Below are 6,817 nucleotides of genomic sequence, written 5' to 3' on the forward strand. Positions count from 1 at the left end.
AAAGCAGAGACTTCAGCATGAATGAAACCAATGGCTGATCCCAGCAGGTATAACAAAGGGCAGAATTCAATTCATGCCATCTAGACTTTTGCTAGTCCTTTTGCTAGTGCTCTAATGAATGGTTCAGTTCTTGTATGTAATTTGATTACTCAAAAGTAGAAAGGTCCAGCTCATACCGAGACCTCTTAATTCACATCTGTGCAGAGCACTTCCAACAAGAACCACGAGTGTGCTGTGCCGTGAGTAGCCCAAAAACAAACCAGAAAACCATGGGGTATTTCACATCTTCTAGTACAGATAGTAAGAAATATGAACCCAAATGCAAGGTTTCTATTCACCGTCTCCTTCGATGAAATGTGGCATTTCCAGAACATGTTTCTCAATCAGACTATCCCCAGAGCAGCTCTGCTGAGCAGTCCAAAGGCAGTATGCAGCTATTTGCTGGCTGGTAGTAAGCAGCACCAAGCAGAAGTGAAACAAGCTTTCAGATGCACTTTACACACTGCCACTCCACTCCTTCTCCCCACTGACTGACGGTCAGACACTGGATTAGCACTGCCTGCCCCAGCGGACGGAGTCTTTCCCTCCCAGCAAGCACAGTTCTTTGCAACATCGCATCTTTTGCTTCTTACCTTCACTCAGCAGTGTGTCAGCAAACGTACTCTTCCTGGTGCCAAAACAACGCAATTGCTACACGTGGTTTGTGCAAGATTTGTACATATTTCTTGCATTAGGCTATAAGTCTATCTTGCATCATCTTGATGTGATTCTTGTTAATTTGAAACACGACTGCATGTAAGCAAACTGTTCTGAGTTGGGCTCTTTAATGACAAGCCAGCATCCAGCAGTCACCAAAGCCAGTCACACCACGGCTGCTGGGATTTGTACCGGGATGACGGATGATTTCTGAGAACAGCGGTGGGTTTACTGACGGCACTGCCAGACCCAGCTCACTGCATCCCAACACGTTCCCGATGGCCATAAACCCAACCGGGCAGCTTGGAGAGCGGTTTGCGAACGTTCTATTTTTACCCAGCAGTAAAAGCGTGGTTTCCTTGGCCCGAGCCCCACGGCCAGCAGCGGGGCTCCCCGCGATGGCGGCAGGCGGGCCTCGCCTTCTCCTCCAGAGGCGGCCCGCTCCGCGCGGCTCCCTCAGCCTTTCCGAGAATTCAAGCGAAAGCCTTTCACTTTCCGCGCGCGGGAGGGCTCGTGCCGCCAGGGGACGCTGTGGCTCCCCGGCCGAGCGCCTCCGCCTCCGCGGCTGAAGGGCGGGACGCTGAAGGCCGTTAGCGGCTGCGGGAGTTACGGCGTTGGCGGGCGCGCGTGAGGAGAGCGCGATCCCGCAGCCGCCGTGTCTCTCGCGCGCTCCCGCTCTGCCCGACTGAGGCGGCCGTGCCTCCCTGGGGTCAGGCGTGAGGCTCGTGCGCAAATCCTGCCCCCTCAGCCCGGCCGGGTCGCCGAGCGTACATGGGAGTCAACGAGGCTTGTCGTGTAACTTCCAGGCATTTCGGACTCATGCAGCGTTATGGTATGTGACAGGGACTTCCCCTTGTTTCGGCAAGCTGAAATCCTGTAAATGAAAATTCTGAACCCACTGGTTATCTGGATGGAGAGTCCCCGAAGACAATTTATAGACTGTATTTCATGAGTAACAAAATATGGTCGCTGGGATTTTCTGATGCCTTCCAGGTATAGCCCAGCAGCCCGCCCTCGTGAGAGCAGGATGCATAGATAACAGCAGCTCTGAGCGGCCCTGAGTGCACAGCTTCTGCTGCTGCACCAGTCGTACATGTACCATAGTCACTGTAGGATCAAGGCACAGCTTTGGTTGGAAGGGACCTTAAAGCCCACCCAGCCCCAACCCAGCCATGGGCAGGGCTGCCCTCCAGGGCTCCGCCAACCTGACTGAGCACCCGCAGGAATGGGGCACCGCAGCTTCTCTGAGCAGCTGTACCAGTGCCTCACCGCCTCTCGTTGTGCAGTACTGAGCATTTCAAATCGTAGCTGGGTACTGGTATATGCTAACACTGAATGAAAGGAGTGCGAGCTCTGAGTTAATTACCAGAGAAACCTGAACCAGCATTTTCAGTGCATGCTCACAGTGCACATGCAGAAGCACCGACTTGAGTCCTCACAGCAAGCACTGACTTACGGCACAAGAGGATTGCAGCATGTCACTCTTGCCTAAGTCATGTAATGGTGAAAATGCTGCACCATAATGTGGTTTCCCTACCAGCACTGTTCTAATATAGTCCCGGGTGACTATTGGCTCTGCTTCTCAGAAAGAATAGCTATCTCGTGGCCTGCCAATTAATCAGGTTTGCTTCTCATAATACATTATTTTATTTTGCATGGCGCTGTGCTGCACATGGCATGCTCTCAGGTTTCTATATGCACACAGCGAACAGTTTAAGTAATTTATAAAGATTTATAAAGTAAGCAGCTCAGGAGAGAATATGTGTAAAAAAAACACACCAGCTGTCTGCAGCCACTTTTAAAAAGTTTGGGAGGCCGCTTCAGGAAGAGTTTGATCACTGATTGTAGACAAGAATAATTTATTCTGCTAATTCTGCTACAGAACTGTAATTTCTGGCAACTTCTTTTAAAAAGCATGGACGTAAACTTGTTGACACAATCAGTAAGCACTTTCGAAAGGTGTGCTTCACTCATTCAATTCATTCTCTCTCAACTAGAAGCAGAACACGCTTTACATCAAGTGCAATTTCTCTTTTAAACTTCTTAACAGTTTCAGTGTTTTACTTCTGGGGAGATGAACCTCACCTGAGGGAATTATTAATGCCTTCCAGCTCTCAGGGGAGTCCCATGGAGCACATTCCTGAACTTCACAGACTCATTCCTTGCCTGTAAGTCTTGCCACATTGGTTGGGAACCACTGTTCTGTACATCAGATGCCATGTAAGACATTATTTTTCCACTACTGTATGTTATTCAGCTCCTTCTGAAATTAAACAAAAGGAAGCTACAAGTAGTGCTCAGTTCGAAATGACTTTATTTGACTGGTGATGGTAAGCCTTACTTCAGAGTGAATTCATGCATGGGTGGACTGCCAATCTTTCATGATTCACAGGATTCAGAAGTGTTGGGTAGTACCACAGTCACACTACTGCAAAGGCAATTTTAGGGCTTTTAAATACTGAAAACAGCAATCATGAAGAGTAATATCCTACTGGGTATCAACCAGTAACACTTCAGCATGTATCAAGATAGAGGTGAAACCAGTTTATAACATATACACTGCCTTCTCTTCAAAGCATATATTTATTTAAAAATATACGCTTATGTCACCCAAATAGTTATGAAGATACTATAAAAATACATCCATGTACAAAATAAAAGTGATTATTCTAATTATAGAGAAACTTAAAAATGAGTCAAATTCTTACAAAGTTCTCTCTACTTTGTTTATACCCAAAGGAGAATGGAGAGGAAGGGAAATCTATTCAGATTATTACATCTGATTCAATAGTGTTCCAGAGAAATTATGATCATTAAGAGCATAATTCTGGGTAACTGGCAACTCTTCCTCATCTGCTTGAAAGTAATCAATTTAGAAAGCATTTGCCTATTAATGTCCGAGAATTCAGCTAGAGCATAGTAACAAGGCAGCTAAGATGTGCAGGCAGATATCAAATGACAGACTATCCGTCCCATTTATGTATACAGATATTGGATACCAAACGAGGCCAAAGCTGGTCTGTGACACACAGTGTTTGGTGATAAGCACAACCTGCTGATTCAAGGCATTCTCCTGCCACCAGCCTCTCTGTCTCCCTGGCATGGCAAGTTCTCCCCCTTCAACTGTGTCATTCTTTTTGTCAAGCCCTTCTGTGAACAGGATCAGACAACCTGTGCTCAAAAAAGGCTCCCTCTCCACTCAAGGTTACTTTTCAACCATTTGCACTGCCTATTACAAAACCTAGAAACATTGTGTTGGCGTCACTGGAAGGAGAGCAATGTGGGAGAAGGAGCAGGTAGGGGTGGGCAGATAAGGCTTGCTTCACTTGATGTAGACACCTGTAAAATTGTATGAATACCTACTCTCTCAAGCAGGCATTTGCTTTTGGTGTCTTTTAATGTTACAGCTATGCATCCTGAAAATATATTCACATAGGACTAATCTAGCATGAAATTTCTAGCATCATCTGATTTCAGGGATAACCAATGCTCATTTTTATCCCTGGGTATCCGTATCATCTGCCATTTCCCTTCCCCATACTGAACAGGACTTGAACTTCTGGGTTAAAATTCTAGCAGAAAAGCAGTTGAGGATGACAAACCCCACTGTCTTAGAGGAGAGGGTTTCATTCTAGCACTTCTCCCAGATTTAAAGTCAATACTTCTTACTCTTTGACTCCATTGTTAATAAAAGGCAAATAAGCATCATGCGTTTTCTTACCTTAAAACATTTCAAAGGAACCAAGGCATTTGAGCATGAACTGAAGTAGGAAAAGCTGGGATAGGTATCCCCTTCTGTAACTACTGGTAACCAATGGCAAAGGAATAGTTGTATCTTAAACTGTGGCTGATGAATTTACCAGAGCCAATTTATCATTGCTCTTAGTCAGCTGGAATGTGCCTGCATGAACATCCCTATTAAAATCAGCTTGCATCACCTGCAGTCACTTTGAAAACTCTTTTGTATCATCAGGATGGCATAAAGGTATTGGCTTGGTACTGGGAAAAAAACAGGTGTGACATTTTATTATTTTAGTTGAGTTGTTGAGACTACAGTTTTGAAATCAGTAAGGCAGTAAATCCAAGTGCTTGGCAATGTAGGCAACCATTCAAAATTTCCCATAGAACATGTAGAAAACCTAGTCTGTTCAATGCAATTTCAGAACATCAACGTGGATCCATGTGTGTGAGGCTCTTTTGCCCTCTCTGGAAGTATTAGCACACATCTAAGTGAAAATATTTAAATTTACTAACTATGATACTGTGACAGTAACATAAATCTTGTTTTGTAATCTAGGAAGATCCCCTTTCATGCCAAATATACATGAATGAAACACACCTCATACAATTCCCTGAGAGGACTGAAGATTAAAGAGAAACCTGTTCCATTCAACTCAAGAGAATAACCTCAGAGTCTTAACCCTTGGTTGCTAATGGAATGACATCAGAAAGCAGCCATCAACAGCATCCTGCCAATTTCCTAGACACCAGGGAGTTTTGCTAAAAGTTGCATTAAATGATCTGTCATCAACCTCATATTAATCTCTCAGTATTTTATTACTAACCCTTAAACATGGCCTTCTGGAGGGCATAAGCTATTGGCAATGGGAGGCAGTGATTAAGAAGTGAAGTATGGTGAAGAAAACATGACAAGTCAGCTAAAACAGCGTTTGGAGACCATTTAATATTGTGTTGGCAAGCGTGACTTGCTATAAAAACATTTTAGAGAGTCCAGATAGACGCAGGAATCTAGCTGCTATAGAACAAAAATGAACCCTGAAGCAGAAAATTTAATTTCTCATTTCTCACATTAAGGCATAATCTTTCAGCCTACAAAGTGGTAGATTCTGGCTATGCAGAGCACCATGTATGTGTGCCAAGTTTCTTGAACATGCTGCAGGGCAAGACACATTTTTTAAACGTGTTGTAATCATTGTACATAAGATGCCACAGACCGTGGTCTGCCCTTTGTGTGCCATGTGGCTGAACTCTTGCTGAACTCAATGCTGAATGGGTTCCAAGCAAGTGCAGAGCTAAGGTGAGGACATAAGAACTTTCTGTGTGCACTGATACCATTCTCCTGTAGTTAAGAAAATGTCGCTGAAGTTAAAAGGAAATGACACTGAATTATTGCAACTCGAATGCCCCAACCTGAGCCAAATGCAGGAAGGTGCTTTGCACCGTGAGGGGATAATAAGGAAAACTAAAAGCAACGTGCACAGGCATCAGGTATCACAAGGCAGGGCTTAGACAGAACAAACCATCGCAGGCCGCATGATGCAGGCTGATATTCCAGCCATCCCACTGCATGACAAAGCATACCTAACAGCAGAGGAGTTTTAATCAAGTGTATCAGGGCATGAAAACACCAGAAAAGTACTGGAACATTTTCCTGAATTGAGTGTTCATTGTTAGAAATGCCTCTGCCCTGAAAGGCTCACATGGTTAGCAGGTAAAGCAGATGGTGCTGGAGAGACGTACGTGTCATGTGATAAACAACAGCCATCTAACACACAGTGTGACAGAGCCCAATGAAAGGTGTTTGTTCATTACATTGCATTTGGAAAATGTAAGAAGTGACGAAAAAAGAGTTGCTATTATTGTTAGGAAAATCAAAATGTTAATTGGAGGTGGAGTTGCGATTATTCAGCCTGGAGAAGCAAAGGCCTCAGGGAGACCTTATAGCAACCTTCCAGTAGCTAACGTGGGCTTCCAGGAAAGCTGGGAAGGAGGGGGGCTTTTATCAGGAAGTGTAATGATTAAAAAAAAAAGGAACATTTTTACACTAAAAGACAGAAAATTAGGATTAGGTATTAGGAGGAATTTCTTTACTCAGGGGGTAGTGGGGCAGTGGCACAGCTGCCCAGCGAAGCTGTGTGCAGAAGGCCAGGTTGGATGGGACCCTGGGCAGCTGAGCTGGTGGGCAGCCCTGCCCATGGCTGGGATGGGTGGGCTTTGAGGACCCTTCCAAAACAAACTGTTCTGTGTTTCTACGAAGAAGACAGAGAGATTCTGCATATTGACTTGGGATAGATTATTGAAGCCCTACTGGTCAGGTATTAAATAAGTATGCAGATTGTGTAATAGGATTTTTATCAAGAAGTCATTCAACAGTTTGATA

General features: G+C 44.6%; 1 long non-coding RNA gene across 1 annotated transcript; it reads left to right on the forward strand.

Moving 5' to 3' along the window:
• The first annotated feature begins 1,416 nt into the window (after positions 1–1,416).
• LOC122166310 lies at positions 1,417–5,160 on the forward strand. The gene is made up of 3 exons (XR_006170765.1): positions 1,417–1,528; positions 2,747–2,864; positions 4,994–5,160. It is a non-coding gene; the product is annotated as an uncharacterized LOC122166310 (long non-coding RNA).
• Positions 5,161–6,817: the final 1,657 nt, after the last annotated feature.

This window comes from Centrocercus urophasianus, unplaced genomic scaffold, assembly GCF_019232065.1.
Source record: "Centrocercus urophasianus isolate 14NV4802_14NV808 unplaced genomic scaffold, USGS_Curo_1.0 seq_10, whole genome shotgun sequence".
Taxonomy (NCBI): domain Eukaryota; kingdom Metazoa; phylum Chordata; class Aves; order Galliformes; family Phasianidae; genus Centrocercus; species Centrocercus urophasianus.